The following is a 21969-nucleotide window of genomic DNA, read 5'->3' as shown; positions in this document are numbered from 1 at the left end:
TGGGGGGGAATAGCGTGATCCTCCCACGCACTACATCCCCCTGGTAAAACTCCTCACTGTCAGGTGAAAAGAAGTGGCTGGCGACCACTTCTTTTCTTCTCCACATGTATTGGAGGACGCATGTGGTAGTCTGCAGCCCTCCCCAGATCAGCAGAGAGGGTGGAGCAGCGACCGGCACGGCTCGGAAGAGTCAGTTAATTAGCCGGATACAATTGGGGAGAAAAAGGGGGGGAAATTAAAACAAAAAGAACAAAATGTAAAAGGCACATGTGCACACATACACACACACACACACACATGTATATGTCATTCAACACTGTCACATGTACAACAGTGTGCTGAGAAGCAGCATGTTGTCTGCGTACGTTGTAAAGACGGCAACAGGAGAGGTGGAGCACATTCACTAACATGCGTTTCACTGATACTGCAGACAGACACAGAACACATATACGGAAATCCCTCATCACCTACCACAAAGACAAAGAAGGTCAGAGTACACAAGGGTGAATGTCACTGCAAGACAGCACATCAGTTTGCAGACACATACAGTACAACCCTGCCCTTCCTCCTCCTCCTCCTGTGTGTGTGTGTGTGTGTGTCTGGCCAGTGAATAATTGATAAAGAGCAGTGCAGTGGAATGTAAAATAGACAAAGGGGATTGCTGAAGCTCATGCATTGCTATGTAATGTAACCCCCCCCACCCCCCGCCCCACACACACACACACACACTGTGAATGGGGCAGCAGGTTTATCATCAGGGAGGCCATTATCTGATGAAGGTCATTGATAAAGGCACACAACACTCCAGTTACATACAACCACATATACACACTCAGTACAGTCCCCGTCTTATCAGCTTGTGTTCACGGCACGCTGAAACCTCACCGGGACCTGCGATCAAAAATACATGAGCAGATGCTCTGGGCTGACCTCTTGTAGCCCGTGCTTCCAGCCTGCAGCGGCAGCAGGACACAGAGGAGAAAGGGTTGTCTCACGTCTCACCGTCCGCCTTCTAGCATGTCTAAATCCGGGACGGCACTAAAAGTTTAAAAGCCGAAGGGCATGTTTGACAAGCTGCCTGACAAAGGAATTAGTCAACAGACAAGTCCAGTGGGGGTCATTTTCCACACTCATAATAACACACTGTAATACGCCTCGATCGACAAAGCAATCACTGCAATCTCATCTGCAATCTAGATGATCTAATCTGCATTCTGGAAGATCTAATCCGCAATCTAGAATGATCTAATCTGCAATCTAGGTGATCTAATCTGCAATCTAGACCGTCTAATCTGCATTCTAGATTATCTAATCTGCAATCTAGACCATCTGCAAGGAAATTCCATAAGGCCAAGAATGTTCCTATGTATTAACATGGAATCTAGTTTTACAATGGCACCAGCATTACAATTACACATTCTGTGTACTATCAGTGACTAAAAGCAACCTTGTATTCTGCTGGTCATGTGTACAATCAGTGACTAAAAGCTACCTTGTATTCTGCTGGTCATGTGTACTATCAGTGACTAAAAGCTACCTTGTATTATACTGGTTATGTGTACTATAAGTAAATAAAAGGTACCTTGTATTAAACTGGTTATGTGTACTATCAGTGATTAAAAGCTACCTTGCATTATACTGGTTATGTGTACAATTTTGGCGGACACTAGGGGCTGTGCCTCTCACCCAGCAGGGCTGTGAGCTGGGGGCGTGGTTTGCGTCCCCGGGCTCTCTGGTGCAAGGTTGTTCCTGTTTCAGTTTGGTTTTGGAGCTGAGAAATAAAGTTCAAACTCGCCTTCATCTCCTATGTTTTTCCTCATCCTGCCACATTGGTGACCCCGAATTGAACATGTTTGGAGCAGAAGAAGAGTGTGAATCCACTTCGGCCACGCCACCCCAACTCTCACAGCCGGCCGTTCTCACCGCGGCTGTGAAGCTCCCAGAGTTCTGGCAGAGCGACCCGGCTTCGTGGTTCCAGCATGTCGAGGCGCTGTTCCACCTGCATGGAATCTCCGCGGACTCCAGATTCTATTTGGTCGTCGCTGCGCTGCACCAGCAGTCTACACACTGTGCCATGCAGCTGTTGCGCCCCCTCATGCAGCTTTGCGCCCCCCTCGTAACACGGTATATATGTCGCCCTAAAACATCTTCTGCTCCGGAGGTACAGCCTATCTACTGCAGAGAAGGTAGATAGGATCCTTTCCCTATCCAGTTTGGGCGACGGGACGGCTTTGGATCTCATGGACAATATGCTGTCGCTGCTAGGCTCAGACGAAGGTGGGTTCCTTTTCCTGCACGTTTTCCTGCGCCAGCTCCTGTCTCCTGTGCGCGCGGCTTTGGCTAACTCCCCGTGTCTGGCCGCTGGTGACTGCCGAGGTTTGGCTGAGGAGGCCGATCGAGTGTGGCATCGGAGCCTCTGCAGCCGGCGTCTGAGGACGTGGACCCGGCGGTGGTGGCTGTAGTGACTGCCCGGAGACGGCGCGGGAGCGGCCTCTGTTTCTTCCACCAGTGGTTCTGCGGCAAGGCGAGGGGCTGCGTCCCTCCGTGCACGTTTGAGGCGCCGGGAAACTCCAGTGCAGCGCTCAGTAGCAGCTGTGGGTGCTGGCGGACGTAGTGAGCTGCTCTTCATTAAGGATTCGATGTCAGGAAGACGGTTTCTGGTGGACTCCGGCTTGCAAAAGAGCCTACTCCCTCCAGCTAGCACAGACATGTCAGCCGAAGGCGGCGGCCCACAGTTGAATGCAGCTAACGGTTCATCCATTGCGACGTTTGGCACAAGGTTGGTGACTGTTTGTTTCCACGGGGGCCATTTCGAGTGGGACTTTGTAGTCGCCTCCATTACTGTTCCTATTATCGGCGGGGATTTTCTGTGTGCTAATGGTCTGCTGGTTGATGTTGCAAACCGCCATTTAATTGATGCTGTGTCTTTCGCCACTTTTCCATGCGAGACAGGGTGAGCCGGGCCGTTAACACACGCTAACTTTTTAGCATTAGGTGATGTTTTTCAACATTGGCTGGCGGATTTTCCATCGGTGACTACACCTGCCTTTTCCACCACGGTTACTAAACACGGGGCACAACATTTCATTCCCACTGTGGGACCGCCAGCTTTTGCGCGCGGCGCCTCAACGTGGTAAAATTGGCTACAGCTAAGGAGGAGTTCGCCATCATGGAGCGTCTGGGTATAGTGAGGTGTTCCAAGAGTCCGTGGGCCTCACCGCTTCACATGGTGCCCAAGGCGGATGGGTCGTGGCGGCCTTGCAGCGACTTTCGCCACCTGAACAACGTCACCGCCAATGACCGCTATGCCATCCCACACATACAGGACTTTTCCCATACGCCTGGCAGGTACCACTATTTTCTCTAAGGTGGACCTGGTGCGCGGCTATCATCAGGTTCCCGTGCGCGCAGAGGACGTGCCCAAGACCGCAGTGATCACCCCGTTTGGGCTTTTTGAGTTCATGCGCATGCCTTTTGGCTTGAAGAGGGCAGCGAACACCTTTCAGAGGCTGATGGACTCGGTGTTGCATGACCTTGCTTTCGTGTTCGTTTATCTCGACGACATATTAGGAGCCAGTCCGTCAGCTGAAGAGCACCTGGTGCACCTGAAACAGGTTTTCCGTCGTCTGGACAAACACGGCCCGATAGTCAACCCGGCCAAGTGTCAGTTTGGACTGCCGGTGATTGACTTCTTCGGTCACCGCATTTCGCGGTCTTGTTGCCTTCTAAGGTGCAAGCGGTGGCGGAATTTCCCCACCCAGTCTCTGTTAAGGCATTGCAGGAATTCTTGGGAATGGTGAATTTTTATAACCGTTTCCTCCCTCGCGCTGCCCACCTCCTTCAGCCACTTTACGAAACCCTGCGGCTTAAGAAGGCTAACGACCCTGTCGACTGGACTCCCGAACGGGTCCAGGCCTTTGACGGAGCTAAGTGCGCCCTGGCTAACGCTGCCCTCCTCGCCCATCCCACACCCACGGCGTCCATAGCTTTAACAACCGATGCGTCTGACATAGCCGTGGGGGCTGTGGTTGAACAGCGTGTGGCGAATGCGTGGCAGCCACTCGCATTTTTTAGCCGCAAACTGCGAGATAGCGAGCGCAAGTACAGCGTTTTTGACCGGGCTGCTCACTGCACCTTGCAACCCGTCATTTCCGCTTCCTGCTGGAGGGTCGCTCATTCACGGCTTATGTGGATCATAAACCGCTGACTTTCGCCATGTCTAAGGTGACTGAGCCGTGGTCTGCTTGTCAGCAGCGCCACCTGGCGGCCATCTCTGAGTTCACAATGGACATTCAGCATGTGGCCGGAAAGTCCAGCCCTGTTGCTGATTGTCTGTCGCGTGTGCTTGTGTGTCCTGCGACCTCGGTGTGGATTTCTCCGCTACGGCTGCCGACCAGCCCAGTGACCCGGACGTCCTTGCCCTTAGGTCAACGCGTACCGGTCTCAAGCTAGAGGACGCTGTGATGCAGGAAAGCAGTCCTGCCCTCCTCTGCGATGTCTCCACCGGCCGTCCCCGCCCTGTTGTTCCAGTGGTTTGGCGCCGTCGAGTTTTCAAATCGATTCACTCCCTCTCGCACCCTGGAGTTCGGGCGTCGGTGAAGTTGGTCGGTTCCAAGTTCATCTGGCCTGGCCTCCGCAAGGACATCAAGGGGTGGGCAGCTGCATGTGTGGCGTGCCAGCGCGCTAAGGTCCACCAGCACACTAAGTCGCCCCTCGAACCATTTCCGATCCCGGCCAGACGTTTCGACCACGTGCATGTGGACCTGGTGGGCCCTCTACCTTCTTCACAGGGTTTTACGCACCTGCTCACAATGGTAGATCGGACCACCAGGTGGCCGGAGGCTGTCCCTCTGTCCTCCACAACATCCTCGGATGTTGCACGCGCGTTTCTTTCCTCCTGGGTCGCCCGTTTCGGCACTCCGTCAGATATCACCTCAGACAGGGGCCCCCAGTTCGTGTCAGAGCTCTGGTCGGCACTTGCGCGATCCTTGGGTGTGCAGGTACACCGCACTACCACGTACCACCCTCAGGCTAACGGCTTGTGTGAACGTTTTCACCAGTCGCTCTCGGATGGTAACTGGGTGGACCGTTTACCTTGGGTTATGCTCGGGTTGCGTTCGGCTCCTAAGGAGGACCTCGACGCTTCGCCCGCTGAGCTGGTGCTCGGTCAGCCACTCCGCGTCCCTGGGGAATTTTTGCCTGGGAGTTCCTCTCCTCGACCCCGTCCGGCCGTTTATCCTTTTTTGTCCGACAGCACTCGGGTTCCAGGCCCCGTTCACCACTGTTTTCCGCGGTCGTTCGTGCCTGCGGAGCTCATGTCGGCTCGTTTTGTTTTTGTACGGCATGATGCTCACTGCTCGCCCCTCCAACCCCCATACGATGGCCCATTTCGGGTTCTTGAGACGGGTCCCAAGGGTTTTGTGCTGGATATGGGTGGGCGTAGGGAGCGTGTCACGCTTGATAGGCTTAAACCGGTGCACAGGGTGGCAGACGAAGTTGTGTTTCCGGCCCAGGTTCCCCGTCGGGGTCGCCCTCCTTCCAGGACCCTGGCAGTGTCTTCACAGGTTCAGCATTCTGCTTCTCAGCTGGCATTGGACTGTGTTTCACCTACTGTTTCGGATGAGGGACGGCAAGCCGTTATGGAAGGCTGCTTAAGCCTCCAGTGAGACACTGATTTCCTTTCCAGGAGTCCCTTCTAGGTGTTCGGGGGGGGGGGGGGCTGTGTGGCGGACACTAGGGGCTGTGCCTCTCACCCAGCAGGACTGTGAGCTGGGGGCGTGGTTTACGTTCCTGGGCTCTCTGGTGCAGGGTTGTTCCTGTTTCAGTTTGGTTTTGGAGCTGAGGAATAAAGTTCAAACTCGCCTTCGTCTCCTGTGTTTTTCCTCATCCTGCCACAATATCAGTGTTAAAAGGTACCCTGTATTATACTGGTTTTGTGTAGTATCAGTGATTAAAGGTACTTTGTATTATACTGGTTATGTGTACCATCAGTGATTAAAAGGTTACCTTGTATTATACTGGTTATGTGTACTATCAGTGATTAAAGGTACCTTGTATTATACTGGTTATGTGTACTATCAGTGACTAAAGGTACCTTGTATTATACTGGTTATGTGTACTATCAGTGATTAAAAGGTTCCCTTGTATTATACTGGTTATGTGTACTATCAGTGATTAAAGGTACCTTGTATTATACTGGTTATGTGTACTATCAGTGATTAAAGGTACCTTGTATTATACTGGTTATGTGTACTATCAGTGATTAAAGGTACCTTGTATTATACTGGTTATGTGTACCATCAGTGATTAAAAGGTTACCTTGTATTATACTGGTTATGTGTACTATCAGTGATTAAAGGTACCTTGTATTATACTGGTTATGTGTACTATCAGTGATTAAAGGTACCTTGTATTATACTGGTTATGTGTACTATCAGTGATTAAAGGTACCTTGTATTATACTGGTTATGTGTACTATCAGTGATTAAAGGTACCTCGTATTATACTGGAGGGTATTTCTTATGTTAAACGACAGCCCTGCTGCCCAAGTGTCTGTGGAAACTATTTTGTTTCTCCACAGGAAGTGGTTACTCAACCACTGGGCGCACTCACTACGCTGCTAAAGAGTCAGCAAAGAAAACACACACAGAGGCATCTCTCTCTAGCTCTCTCTCTCTCTCTCTCTCTCTCTCTAGCTCTCTCTCTCTCTCTCTCTCTCTCTAGCTCTCTCTCTCTTTCTCTCTCTCTCTCTCTCTCTCACACACACACACACACACCTCATTCACAAAGCCCTTGATGTGGCAGCCTTCCCATAGTCATCTTGAACACATGCCCCTATGAGCAAGGTATTCCGCTATAGCCCCACGGTGTGTGTGTGTGTGTGTGTGTGTGTGTGTGTGTGTGTGTGTGTGTGTGTGTGTGGGGTGAAGGATTTTCCAAATCAGCCTGAAACAAAAGCCAACTGTGTTCACGCAACACAAAAAGGGCTGGTGGTGGTCAGGGTGGTGGTGGTGGGGGAGCGCCTGTGGACAGAAATTGTTGTGAGTGGATTCAGCAGAATAACAGAGAGAGAGAGAGAGAGAGAGAGGTGGTGGGTAAATGAGATGGGGTGATAAAGGGGAAGGGTTCAGAGGGTGGGAGACAGGAATAAAGTGGGGGGTTTAACAGGAGAGCAGAGAGAGAGAGAAGGACACATGACATGAAAGATGAAGAGAAGGAGATTTCAGAACTACTGTGACTTGAACACCATAAACACACCAGTCCTGTGGTCATGACTGTTGCACCACAATGCTGAATCACCTCATCTGGACACACCATTTACTGAGAACTGCTGCATCACTCATCTAATGCCCCTCTTCCACTGCACGGTACCGGCTCCACTCAACTCTATTCACTTCTTTTGCCTGGACTCCTTGACCGTTCTGGCAGTAGGCTTCATCTAATGCCCCTCTTCCACTGCACGGTACCAGCTCAACTCTACTCCACTCTACTCTACTCACTTCTTTTGCCAGGACTCCTTGACAGTTCTGGCAGTGGGCTTCATGTAATGCCCCTTTTCCACCGCATGGTACCGGCTTGACTCGACTCTACTCACTACTTTTGGTTTTCCATTGGGCAGAAGTTAGGGATAGTACCTGGTACCAGGTACTTTTTTTGGTACCATCTTCATCGAGGTTCCAAGTGAGCTGAGCCGATACTAAAAGGTGACATGAAAATACCACTATAAATAAATAAAATATAAATAAATATATGTATATTTATCTACACTACCGTTCAAAAGTTTGGGATCACCCAAACAATTTTGTGTTTTCCATGAAAAGTCACACTTATTCACCACCATATGTTGTGAAATGAATAGAAAATAGAGTCAAGACATTGACAAGGTTAGAAATAATGATTTGTATTTGAAATAAGATTTTTTTTACATCAAACTTTGCTTTCGTCAAAGAATCCTCCATTTGCAGCAATTACAGCATTGCAGACCACAAATACAGCACAAACAGGCTCTAACCAGAGTAGAAAAAGAAGTGGGAGGCCGCGTTGCACAACTGAGCAAGAAGATAAGTACATTAGAGTCTCTAGTTTGAGAAACAGACGCCTCACAGGTCCCCAACTGGCATCTTCATTAAATAGTACCTGTTAGAGCCTGTTTGTGCTGTCCTCTGAAGGGAGTAGTACACACCGGTGTAGGAAATCTTCAATTTCTTAGCAATTTCTCGCATGGAATAGCCTTCATTTCTAAGAACAAGAATAGACTGTCGAGTTTCAGATGAAAGTTCTCTTTTTCTGGCCATTTTGAGCGTTTAATTGACCCCACAAATGTGATGCTCCAGAAACTCAATCTGCTCAAAGAAGTGCCCATCCAACCAATCCAACTTGTGGGAGCTGCTTCTGGAAGCGTGGGGTGCAATTTCTCCAGATTACCTCAACAAATTAACAGCTAGAATGCCAAAGGTCTGCAATGCTGTAATTGCTGCAAATGGAGGATTCTTTGACGAAAGCAAAGTTTGATGTAAAAAAAATCTTATTTCAAATACAAATCATTATTTCTAACCTTGTCAATGTCTTGACTCTATTTTCTATTCATTTCACAACATATGGTGGTGAATAAGTGTGACTTTTCATGGAAAACACGAAATTGTTTGGGTGATCCCAAACTTTTGAACGGTAGTGTATATGTATATAAACATAAATAAAATCTTATAAAACAAAATATTCAAATTTAAATATACATAAAACTCAACAAAAATATAAATAAAATGTATTTATGTTTATTTAAATATAAATAAAATCTGACCAGTGATTGGTCAGGGAAGAATTGAACAGCTCTGTTTATAACCAGGAAATGCCAAAGCGAGTCTTATGAAACTTGTATTATAGCTGATAATCTGTAAAAAATTATGTGTTGTCAGTGAATCTCTTAGTTACAGTAATATTGTTCATGTGAAGCACACATTTACAGTTGGTCTTGTTGATCTGTTTGAAAATAAAACACTGGTGGGGGGCGCTGGTAGACAAGGGAGGAAAAACTGGTCAACATGCCCACAAAGGACCAGAGGGGCTTCGCTGTGAGGGACACTATCTGCAGTGGACAACCAAATCCCAAAAAGTAAAACCAGTAGAGTCGAATAGAGAAGAGTTCAGTTGAGCCAGTACCATGCAGTGGACAAGAGGCATAAGTGACCTCCAGTCTCAGCTGACTGCAGGTGTCCCAACCCTTATAAACAATACACTGGTATATAATAAACAATACAGCGGTATACAATAAACAATACAGCGGTATGCAATAAACAATACAGTGGTATATAATAAACAACACAAGGTTGAATTATAATTAATAATTCAAGGTCCTACTGGGGTTACTCAGTCATCACAAACACAGATAGATCTTATCTTCAGCAGTAAACCTGAAAGAATAACCAAATCTTTTAATTTGGTAACAGGTATGTCAGATCATAACCTGACATTGACTGTAAGAAAGCTGACTAAGAAACGATTCTTGTACAGACAAGAGAGTAAAGGTTCCTTCAATATGATACCTAAAAACTTAGCTTATTTGAGGATAAATTAAAAGCACTGGACTGGACTGATGTTTCGCAGTCTGATAACGTTGAAAAAGCCTTTGATATTATGATAACCAACATAAATGAAACGAAAAAACAATTTTTAAAAGGGTCTCTCACACACGTAAAAAGCATAATTTGCCATGGTTAAATGAGCATATATATGGAGGATGATGAAGCAAAGAGACTTGGCTTTAAAAACAGCTCTCAAATCTAGGTTGCCACATGATAAAAGAACTTTTCAGGAACTGTATAATAAAGTAATAAAGGAACTGAGGCAAGCTAAAGCTGATTTCTTTATTAAACTAATCAACGAGTCTAAGGGAAATAGTTGAGGCAAGCTAAAGCTGATTTCTTTATTAAACTAATCAACGAGTCTAAGGGAAATAGTTGAGGCAAGCTAAAGCTGATTTCTTTATTAAACTAATCAACGAGTCTAAGGGAAATAGTAAAGTTATCTGGGAAAACATCAACAAAATCACAAAGAAGTAATGTAAATTAGTTCAAAATTGGATATTAAAGGATAAATCAGAAGTGATTGAGGACAATGAATAAACAGCAACAATCTTTAATACATTCGTGGACTCTGTACAGTGTCTAGCTAAGAATTTTGGAGAAAGACCCAGACTTTTTCAACCAGTAAATGAGGAACTCCCAGTATTCACAATTGAACGCGTCTCTGAAGCTGCTGTTATGAAAGTGCTTGACAGCTTAAAACGGTCCAAGTCCAAGGATGTCTTCGACCTTGACTCTCATTTCTTTGAGAATTATAGATCGATTATATGTAAACCTTTAACTCATCTGATAAATTTATCAATAAAAAAAATTTATGTTTTCCATCTTCCTGGAAGGCTGCAATAGTGACACCTGTCTTTAAGTCAGGGGACAGTACTGCTCCATCAAATAACAGACCCATCAGTATTCTCCTAATAGCCTCTAAAATTGCTGAAAAGATTGTGCGTGACCAGCTAGTCACCCATTTAAATAAAGGTGCATATAATTTACACCCAATGCAATTTGGTTTCCGTAAGCATCATTATACAGAAACTGTGATCTGTTATTTTGTAGAGCAGATTAAAAGTCTTGACAATGGTGGTGTGGTCGGAGCTGTGTTTTTGGATTTTACAAAGGCCTTCGACACCGTTAATCATGACGTCCTACTCTCAAAGATATCAAGATTTAACTTTTCCGTTGATGCATTAGACTGGATGGAGTCCTATTTAAATAAGAGAAAACAGTGTACTAAAATTGGTGACGAGTGTTCAGCAAACACATATTGTACAGCTGGGGTCCCTCAAGGGTCTATACTAGGACCAATTTTATTTAGTATATACATAAACAACCTTCCACAAGCCTGTCCAGACATAAACATTCAAATGTATGCCGACGATACGGTCATCTTCACTCATGCAAGATCAAAAGCGCAATTTGCAGCTAAATTAAGAGATGCCATGTGCAAGGTATCTGATTGGCTTACAAACTCATGCTTAACTCTAAATGTAAGCAAAACAGTCTGCATGTACTTTATATCAAGGACCAACAATACAGCTGATCCAGACATTTTATTAAACGGTGAAGTTGTTAATATGGTGACACATGTAAAATATTTAGGCATCATAATGGACAAGCACTTGTCTTTTAAAAAACATGTCAGTAAGGTAACCAGGAACGTTAAGTTCAATTTGAATAATTTTAAGAGCATCAGGCATCAAATGTCTTCATCTGCCGCAAATCTTTTTCTACATGCCATGATTTTCCCTCATTTGTCGCACTGTATAACCACCTGGTCCCAAGCAGGAGTAACCACCCTCAAGCCAGTATATTCTCTATATAAACAGATTTTAAAAATATTGGATAAAAAAACCAAGGGAACCAAGGGAACTGCCACATCCTGAAAAAATATAACTTTCTTAATTTTGATAATTTTTTGTTTTATTCAAATGTATGCCTGATGTTCAAGATTATTTATGGACTCGCACCCCCCCCCCCTCTGAGAGCATGCCTGGCCTCTCCCGACAGTGACAGAACTGTAAGGGTCAGGATCAGAGCATCTTCAAGGGGAGCTTGGGTACCACAGTTTAGGAAGACTACTTTTGGTCAATCAGCATTTCCAGTAAAAGTGGTGGGAAAGTGGACTTCCCTTCCCCCTAATGTCAGAGAGTCCGCCAGCTTTGCGGTGTTTAAAAAGCATCTTAAGCTTTGGTTGAAATCAGCACAAACGTGTAATCACAAATAAATGTCCTTGCTTTAATATTTTGCACATACTTTAGATTTCACTAAGGGTTTTTGTTTTACTTTTTATTCAGAGTAGTTACTATATTTTTCTTAGTCAGGAGCAGCCTAGGGTTCTGGCTAGAACCAGTCCAGGTGCAACCTGACCGTAGACTGTGTGTAATTTATATTTCCTGCCATTGAATAGGCCAGATTGATTTTTATAGTTGTTGTCATAGTTTAGGTCAGATTGATGTTTCAGGTCAGTTTACTATTTATATTTACTGTTGCTCAATAGAGGAAATCCAGATTCATTATGTTGTTGTCATATAGGTCAGATTGTACTTATAACTTTTGAGATTGGTTTTCTGATGTATTGTCATGTTTTTATTTTGTCTTGATTGTTCTTTGTCTGCCTGTTCAATAGTTTTCTTATGTATTGTTATGTTTTTACTTCTGTATTAATTGTTGTTTGTTTGCCTGCCCAGGGACTGCAGAAGCAAATTAGCTGCCTGCTAACTCTGGTGCAATTGTAAAATTGTGCGTTGTCCCTGTCAAATAAACTAAACTAATACAGTGGTATATAATCAACAATACAGTGGTCTAATCACCCAAACCAATGACCAGTTTCATATGCAAATTACCATGAGTATTAACTAGAATTACAATGGCCGTGTGTACTATTCTATACTATATTATTATTATTATGTATACTACATTACACATAATCCTTTTCATGCTCCCACAACATGATGTCATATTTTACCACAACATGATGTCATATCTTAACATAAACAATAAAGTCCTTCCAAAATATCTGTCAGATGATTAACAGCAGTCACCCTTCTTTGGCCCTGCCCTGGGCAGAGACAGACAGAGAGGCAGAGACAGACGGAGAGAGACAGCGACAGACAGAACAAGAGCAGTCAGCCACATTCCTGATATATGAGAACAAGCAGAACTCATGACTGGCTGGGAGAACAAAGCAGACTCCTCCTCCTCCTCCACTTTCATTCCTGCGTCCACACAGCCGCGGAGAAGACAAGACCAGCGGAGGAGCAACAGAACAGGGGGGACAGGAGACACCAACTGACAGCAAGACATGGTCAAACGTCACAGCGGCTGGTTGACAGACAAAGAAGGTCTGACACAGAAGAAAAAAGGATAGTAGAGGAGACAAAGAATCCAGCGGAGACAAAGACAGGGAGGCAGCTGGCAAGACAGGTAGAGAACATACCAGACAAGTTGCATCCGGGCTTAAGAAGCCTGCAGTCTGACCATGAACTCCAGTGGAGGCCCTTTAAAAAGAGTGCACACAGCTGTCTGATAGTGGGCCTGACTCCCCACCACACCCCCCCACCCACCCACACCCACACTGTGGCTGCATGTGTTTCCTAATGAGAAGCAGAGCAAAGCTGCACTGACGAGCACTGTTCTCTAAGTGGGTCACAGTGCAGCCACACCTCCCTCCCTCCCCCCTGCTCTCCCCCCTGCTCTCACTCTCTCTCTCTCTCTCACACACACACGCACACAGATCAGCGATTTAGGCAGGTTGGGTTCTAATCTGCTTAATTACGGTTAATAGCCAGACTTGTCAAAACATAGCTGCTCCCAAACTGGGCTACACACGGGCAAACATTTATACACACAGACACAAGTACAGACAAATACTCACACACACACACACACACACACACAGACACACAGCACAGACGAGACACAAGAACACTCTGCAATGATCCGTGCGTGCTAACAGAGGATGCTGGGCTACATGTGAGCCCGGTGTAGGCATGTCCGTCCCCTCGCCGAGCTCAGAGCGGCTCTGCAACAGCACAGCGCCGGGCCGGACCGGACCCGAGTGCTGTCCAACTTTAGCCACTGGCGACAGACGAGCAGCACACCTTTACATGGACAGCCAGTGCTGCTGATGAGCTACGGGGTTCCGAGTGTGCGTGTATAACACGTACTTAGCTGTTAAAAGGCCGTCTGGTGTATTTCTTTGGTGGCTGACATGTTGGACAGAAAGTAACAAGAGTCCTGGAGGAGCAACCATCTGCCTGTGTTGCAGCTAGCTTTAGCCAGACCCAGACGGTACAGCTCGTCTGGGTTTAGGTCTGGACCCTGGTCCTGTACGTGACTTTCACTGAAGCGTTCTGCCAGGACCTGTGGCTAACTGGCTAGCGGGCTAACTGGCTAGTGGGTTGGACAGAAAGTAACATCTGCCTGTGTTGCAGCTAGCTTTAACCAGACCCAGACGGTACAGCTCGTCTGGGTTTAGGTCTGGACCCTGGTCTTGTTAGTCACATTTACTAAAGTGTTCTACCAGGACCTGTGGCTAACTGGCTAGCGGGCTAACTGGCTAGTGGGTTGGACAGAAAGTAACAAGAGTCCTGGAGGAGCAACCATCTGCCTGTGTTGCAGCTAGCTTTAGCCAGACCCAGACGGTACAGCTCGTCTGGGTTTAGGTCTGGACCCTGGTCTTGCTAGTCACATTTACTAAAGTGTTCTACCAGGGCCTGTGGCTAGCGGGCTAAGGGGCTAGCGGGCTAGCCAACAGCGTCCACGGGAAACAGCCAGACTACCACAGTGTGTTCAGACACAGCCGAAAGCTACCAACTAGAAATAACACCAAGACACGAGCGGTTGCGCACCGTCGTACACACACGCAAACCCGCAACCGCATGAGGAACCCCCCGCTACGCTACGGGCCGGCCAGTCCGGCCAGTCCGCCCGAACAGCGGAGGAAACCAACAAAGTATCCAGAGCAGCTCAAGTAACATTCACAGTCATATGGTCCGACACCGCCCCGAACCTTCAAAACGTGCAAATTCAACTTCTGTGACAACCCGAAATGGCGCAAAACGAAGTGAGAGGCGGCCAGACGAGCAGAAAGAGAGGGCGCGAAGTAATAAAGCGAGAATTACCTCCCGTCCGAGGTCCCGTATCCACACCCGGCCGGCCGGCCCGCCCGCCCGTCCTCCAGCCCGCTGACCGCCTCTGCTCAGGCGGACACGCAGAGCGCGACGTGAAGGGTAGCGAGAGAAAATGGAGGAGTGAAACGCGAGTGGGGGAAAGTCCGCTTAGTTCTGTCTTGCGGTTAGTAAATACAGATGGCGGAGGGGAGGAAAAGAGGGGAGAGAGGGGAGGAAGGACAGAGAGAACACTACTGAGAGCAGGGAGGACGGCGCACAGGCTGCACGGCCGACATCTTAAATGCTGCTGACGCACAGGCGAGGCTGGCTCGCTCGCTCTCTCGCTCGCTCACTCGCTCTCACTCGCTCTCACTCTCACGCTCTCACTCTCACTCTCACGCTCTCACTCTCTCTCTCTCTCTCTCTCTGGCTCTCACTCTCTCGCTCTCTCTCTTCTCTCGCTCTCTCTCTCTCTCCCTCTCTCTCTCTCTCTCTCCCTCTCTCTCTCTCTCTCTCTCTCTCTCTCTCTCTCTCTCTCTCTCTCTCTCTCACTCACACAAACACACACACACACACAACTTCCCCTCTGCTACGCAGGCTCTGACACACACTTTCTCATCTCCCTCTGGCTTGATCGCTCTTCCACTTTCTCTCGCCCACTCCCTTTGGTATGTATGCCCCCCCCTCTCTCTCTCTCACTCTCTGCCTCCATTCCACTTCTTTCTCTCCCCCACTCTCTTTTCCCTCCCTCTTCTTCTCTCGCTTTATTCAGCCTGGCAGGGCATTAGACAACGCACAAAGAGAAGACCTGGAAGCATCTCTGCAGCCTGACTGCCGCAGCAACTTGGCACATTTAAACAGTGGTTCTCAAACTTGTTCTGTCATGCCCCCCTTTGGAGGGAGAAACATTTTCATGCCCCCGCCCCAACAAAATGCTGACAAAATGGGCCAAGATTAACTTTATTTAAATGACATCAAGATCATGAACATTCCTTTCACGTTTCTTTCAGTAATTTCTGTTGTGCAATAACAAACTCAAGTTCCCCTTCAACTTTACAAAACATCTTTTTGTGACATGCGTCACTAGATTGCTCCATCAGTCTGTGTGCTTTTTCAGAGACAGAGAAAAACGAAATAGAATTTAAAAATCACTTTGTTAGGACGATAAAAAGTTCAGTCTGTGCAGAAAAGAACAAATGCAGATCCAAAGGAGTTGAATCAAGTGCAACTGGACTTGGTATTTATCCGTGAAGACGTTTCGCCTCTCATCCAAGAGGCTTCCTCAGTTCGTGCCTTTCTGACTAGACCAAGCTAGTCTGACTGGCCTAGTCTCACTGCCTTTCTGACTAGACCAAGCTAGTCTGACTGGCCTAGTCTCACTGCCTTTCTGACTAGACCAAGCTAGTCTGACTGGCCTAGTCTCACTGCCTTTCTGACTAGACCAAGCTAGTCTGACTGGCCTAGTCTCACTGCCTTTCTGACTAGACCAAGCTAGTCTGACTGGCCTAGTCTCACTGCCTTTCTGACTAGACCAAGCTAGTCTGACTGGCCTTGTCTCACTGCCTTTCTGACTAGACCAAGCTAGTCTGACTGGCCTAGTCTCACTGCCTTTCTGACTAGACCAAGCTAGTCTGACTGGCCTAGTCTCACTGCCTTTCTGACTAGACCAAGCTAGTCTGACTGGCCTAGTCTCACTGCCTTTCTGACTAGACCAAGCTAGTCTGACTGGCCTTGTCTCACTGCCTTTCTGACTAGACCAAGCTAGTCTGACTGGCCTAGTCTCACTGCCTTTCTGACTAGACCAAGCTAGTCTGACTGGCCTAGTCTCACTGCCTTTCTGACTAGACCAAGCTAGTCTGACTGGCCTTGTCTCACTGCCTTTCTGACTAGACCAAGCTAGTCTGACTGGCCTAGTCTCACTGCCTTTCTGACTAGACCAAGCTAGTCTGACTGGCCGTGTCTCACTGCCTTTCTGACTAGACCAAGCTAGTCTGACTGGCCGTGTCTCACTGCCTTTCTGACTAGACCAAGCTAGTCTGACTGGCCTAGTCTCACTGCCTTTCTGACTAGACCAAGCTAGTCTGACTGGCCTAGTCTCACTGCCTTTCTGACTAGACCAAGCTAGTCTGACTGGCCTTGTCTCACTGCCTTTCTGACTAGACCAAGCTAGTCTGACTGGCCTAGTCTCACTGCCTTTCTGACTAGACCAAGCTAGTCTGACTGGCCTTGTCTCACTGCCTTTCTGACTAGACCAAGCTAGTCTGACTGGCCTAGTCTCACTGCCTTTCTGACTAGACCAAGCTAGTCTGACTGGCCTAGTCTCACTGCCTTTCTGACTAGAACAAGCTAGTCTGACTGGCCTAGTCTCACTGCCTTTCTGACTAGACCAAGCTAGTCTGACTGGCCTAGTCTCACTGCCTTTCTGACTAGACCAAGCTAGTCTGACTGGCCTAGTCTCACTGCCTTTCTGACTAGACCAAGCTAGTCTGACTGGCCTAGTCTCACTGCCTTTCTGACTAGACCAAGCTAGTCTGACTGGCCTAGTCTCACTGCCTTTCTGACTAGACCAAGCTAGTCTGACTGGCCTAGTCTCACTGCCTTTCTGACTAGACCAAGCTAGTCTGACTGGCCTAGTCTCACTGCCTTTCTGACTAGCTGGTCTAGTCAGAAAGGCACGAACTGAGGAAGCCTCTTGGATGAGAGGCGAAGCGTCTTCACGGATAAATACCAAGTCCAGTTGCACTTGATTCAATTCCTTTGGATAACCATGACCTGGATGAATGAGAACATTCACAGACAACAAATGCAGATATTTGTGGAAAACGATGAGCAAGTCAGTTTGTGAGAGCTCAAGTCTTTTCACTGCATTAGTGGCTGCAATGAGCACATCTTTTCAAAACGGGGTTGCAGGCTTGATACCACCACTCTCAAGTCATGCTCCATGTTGAGCTTAGATCAGTACTTTGTTTTAAGTGAGGCAACAGCAGAAAAGCCCGTCTCACAGACACAGGATGTGGTGAAGGGAAGCAGAATGCCCACAGCCCTCTGTCCTATGAGTGGATACTCCCTCTCCACACCAAGCCAGAATTCACTGTGTCTGAGCTGCTCAGGGTGGAGTCAGATGTCATCTCCATGAACTGGTCCCCTTCAGCAGGGCTGAAATCAGCAGGGGCTGCTGCACTGAATGGTTCTGTCACCCAGTCATACTGAGCACTGTAGTTTGGGAAGTAATTTTGAAAGAATCCTCTCAGGGAAGAGATGTGCTCCTTAAGACATGAAATCACTGTGCTGGCTCCAGAATCACTGGTTTCAACAAATTCATCCAGATTCTCAAAGAAATGAGTATTTCCTTGATCAAGTCACCTGCCCCACGTCTCAGGCTTTCGAGTGAATGCACTGATCTTGTCTGCCAGGAGAGGAAGGTGGTTGTCTCTGCCTTGAAGCTGAAGATTTAATTCATTCAGCTTTCCAACTATATTGCTGAGATAGGCCAGTTTCATCAGAAATCAAGTTCATCACTAAACTTGCTATCAAGTTCGTGCATACGCTCCTCCTCCAGAAACACCCGATTTTCCTCTCTGAGCTGAAAGACTGGCGACAACACTCTACCTCATGAGAGCCACCTAGCCTCGCTGTGCAACAACACAGCTGAATGTTCAGCTCCCATCTCCTCACTAAGTGCAGAGAACAGCTGTGCTCCCAGGAGTCTTGTTTTGATGAAACTGACCACGCCAACAACATCGGTCAAAACCTGGTTTAGGTCAGGGCTGATCTGCCCTGATGCTAGCACCTCTCTGTGTATGACACAGTGCGTCCATTGCGTCTACCGCCTGCATAGCAGAGAGGAAGTGTGTGTGTGTGTGTGTGTGTGTGTGTGTGTGTGCGTGTGTGCATGGCCAGACGTGCAGACAATAAGGAATGTGTGCCTATCTAATAGAGTCATTCTGACATGATTTCACAATCACTATTGAAGGTAAATTCCTAAGATTTCCATGGAATTCCCTGTTTGATGCTCTCAATCCCGGTCATGTTTCCAGTAATGATGACGTCATAATAAACTTAGCTGGTGACGCCCCTCTCAATTACAAGGCTGCAAAGTGCTCTACACAAGATAAAATCAACAGACATCAAAATGACATCAGACTTCAGAGCAGAGAACCAAATAGAAATACGAGATGAGGCAGAGATAAATGACAGTTAAAGACACACTATTAACATTCATATGAAAATAAGTGTCTTGTACACCTGTTCCAAAAAACTTGAAAATTGGAAAATAAAGTTTTCCAAAAAAAAGAAAATAAGATTTAAGTGCTTACTTAAAAGATGAAACGGAATTTTCCAGCCTATGAATCTCGACAACAACTAAACGTACAAGAATCGAAGTCATACATGCTTTGTAATGCTAATTTTCATGGACACGTGTCATGTATTACATCACAGGAAACATGACAGTGCACAGGAAGTGTCATGATGTGTTGTGTTTCCATCATAGTGGCCAAATACGTAAGGCTGCTGTGGCGAACACACAAATATGGAGAAGAAGGTACACGTTACACCAACTAGAGCTGAAATACAGACACAAACACTGAGAAAAAAGATAGGCGCACACACACACACACACACACACACACACACACACACGATTGTGTTTGACCAACAACTATTTCAAACTTAAATTACACATTCTCAAGAGAAGACAAATGACCATGGCACATATGTTTTGGACGAAGGAGTTTCCTTAACACTGATAAGACAGAGCCTCAACGCGTCATGTTTTGTTAACAAGTCATACATGTATTTTCTCATTAGCGAGGTCTTTTGCTGAATGGAAGCAGATCTTTTGTCCTCCGTGAACTGAACGGCAGTGTGGCGTACAAACCATACAAATGTCGACGCCTGACAACACACTAAATGTTTGCTGATCATTACTTGGATCAGAGGCACAGGGAAAGCACCAGGAAAACGAGTGTTTTTTAATCTATGACTGAAAAGGGTTTTGACATACTGCTCAGGCTGTAGTGGTGATTTAGCTGCTGTGTGCAGTCATAGCAATAACTTCCCTCCACAATGGTCTCTTGTGATGTCAAGTCTCTTCATGTGTGTTCCTGTCGATGAAGCAGTGGAGGTAGTCCATATGAAACTACAAAACGACCCCACCCTTAGCAATAGGACCACCCTTAACACTGACCAAGTGTGTCTGCTCCTGAAGCCGTGTCTTCAGTCCACATACTTCACATACAGGGGGCAGAGGCACGGGTGTGCTATGTGTTCCCCAGTCTCACCTTGACGTCATCAAGATGGCGCCCAAGACCGCAGCCTCGGTTCTGCGCTCTCTCGTACTTCTTCTGTTTTTGTTTATTTGTTTAGTTTCCAGCGCCCCCTCACTGATCACATACAGCAGGGAAGAACTTTTAAGCCTCCAACTGTCCACCGGATGAACTAAACACACTTTTTTACTGACTTTAACTGAACATTTTAACAAAAGTCTTGCCGAGGTCTTGATCGGTACGGCCCTGTGCAGACTACGACGAAGACGCTGAAGGGGGAAGTGAGCCGAAGCGTTCGTTTACAACCGCCCTCCCGTCAATCCACCTGGTGAATATCTACTCTCTGACCGACAAGATGGACGTACCGCTACTCCTAAATGGAGAAAAACTCAAGACATTTCCAGATCTGCCGCCGTGTCTCACTTAAACCCTGCTTAGTGAGCACATCATGGACAGTACACTTCATCCGTCATAGTTCCAACTCCTCCGGGTGGACTATGACACGGAGCTATCGGGGAAAAAACAGGGTGGCAGCATATGCTTCTCCATAAACAAAGGTTGGTGTATGGATGTCACAGTGTTGAAGAGATTATGCAGCCCTCACTTAAGCCCTTTTTAGACTGGCCAAAAAAACCCGCTAACACCCACCTTTGGTCAATGTAACACTGACCACCAACGGCGGGTGTTAGCGGGTTTTTTGGCCAGTGTGAAGGGATAATAGAGACCTTTTTCATCGACTGTAAACCATTCTGTTCACCGTGGGAATGTTCATCATTTATTCTGGTCGGTGTCTATATCCACCCCAGACCTGTGTTACAGAGGCATTAAAACACCTGCTGATCAAATTACAAACATGGAGAGCGAATATCCAGACCTCCTACTCATTACCCTTGGGGATTTTAACAGAGCAAACCCCAGCCATGGACTGCCAAAATACAGACAGCATGTTAAATATCCCACCAAAGACAAAAACACTGGATCATTGCTACACAATATTAAAGCACGCCTATCACTCTGTCCCTCGTGCAGCCCTGGGCCTCTCTGGTCACTGTCTGATTCATCCGAGCCCAACCTACGGGCAGAAACTAAAATCTGCAGAGCCTGTGGTTTAAAATTGTGAGGAAATGGAACAATGAGTTAAAACTGGAGCTCCAGACCTGCCTTGACTGCACTGACTGGGGTGTTTTTGAGGCTGCATCTACAGGCCTGGACGAACTTACTGACACTGTAACATCTTACATCAGCTTTTGTGAGGACATGTGTGTGCCCATCAAAACCTTCTGTAACTTCCAACAACAATGAACCCTGGTTCACAGCAAAACTCGGGCAGCTTTGTCAGGCCAAAGAGAAAGCCTACAGGAGTGGAGATAGCATCCGGTACAACGAATCCAGAAATACACTCAACAAGTTAGATCAGAGTGGCAAAAAGGTGCTTCTCTGAAAAGTTGAAAAACAGGATTTCTGCCAATGACCCAGCATTAGTCTGGAGAGGTTTGAAAGACATTACCAACTACTGGAGACCATCCTCCCACACTGCAGGGAACCATCAACTGGCTGACGATCTAAATGGGTTGTACTGCAGGTTTGAAAGGAAAACTTTCACACCCCTCACTCTCTCCGGCCACAACACACAACCGACTGCACTCTCTGCCCGCCACTCTCCCCTCCCCACCATCCCCCACCTGCACTCAGGATCTGTGTTGAGGACGTGTGCCATCTCTTCAAGAGACAGAAGACCAGGAAGGCACCGGGTCCAGATGGCGTTCCAACCTCACATTTTAAAGACTGTGCTGACCAGCTGGCCTCCATTTTCACACCGATCTTCAACAGATCACTGGATCTGTGCGTAGTCCCCTCCTGCTTCAAGAGCTCCACTATCTAAAAAAATTATTTCTGATTTTTCCTTTTTTTCTCCCAATTTAGTGGCCAATCGATCCCTATTTCAATTCAAACACCCACCCTCATACTGCATGCGTTCGCCAACTGCATCTCTCTGGCCGGCAGTCTCGAAGGAGA

General features: G+C 47.0%; 1 protein-coding gene across 2 annotated transcripts in view; it reads right to left on the bottom strand.

Annotated features, from left to right (window-relative positions):
- The window catches only part of jmjd1cb (jumonji domain containing 1Cb), a 336498-nt gene that overhangs the window by 148889 nt on the left and 165640 nt on the right, over nt 1-21969 (bottom strand). The window contains exon 1 of one of the 2 annotated variants that reach the window (XM_056296611.1): nt 14699-15037. The exons of the other annotated variant lie outside the window; for it this stretch is intronic. The gene's annotated coding sequence lies outside the window, so the exon portion shown is untranslated. Of the gene's footprint in view, nt 1-14698; nt 15038-21969 lie in introns of those variants that run through there. 2 annotated transcript variants of the gene reach the window in all.

This window comes from Lampris incognitus, chromosome 17 (assembly GCF_029633865.1).
Source record: "Lampris incognitus isolate fLamInc1 chromosome 17, fLamInc1.hap2, whole genome shotgun sequence".
In the NCBI taxonomy this organism is placed as follows: domain Eukaryota; kingdom Metazoa; phylum Chordata; class Actinopteri; order Lampriformes; family Lampridae; genus Lampris; species Lampris incognitus.
Note: the sequence above shows the minus strand (reverse complement) of the source record. Positions and strands in the feature narration are given on the sequence as shown.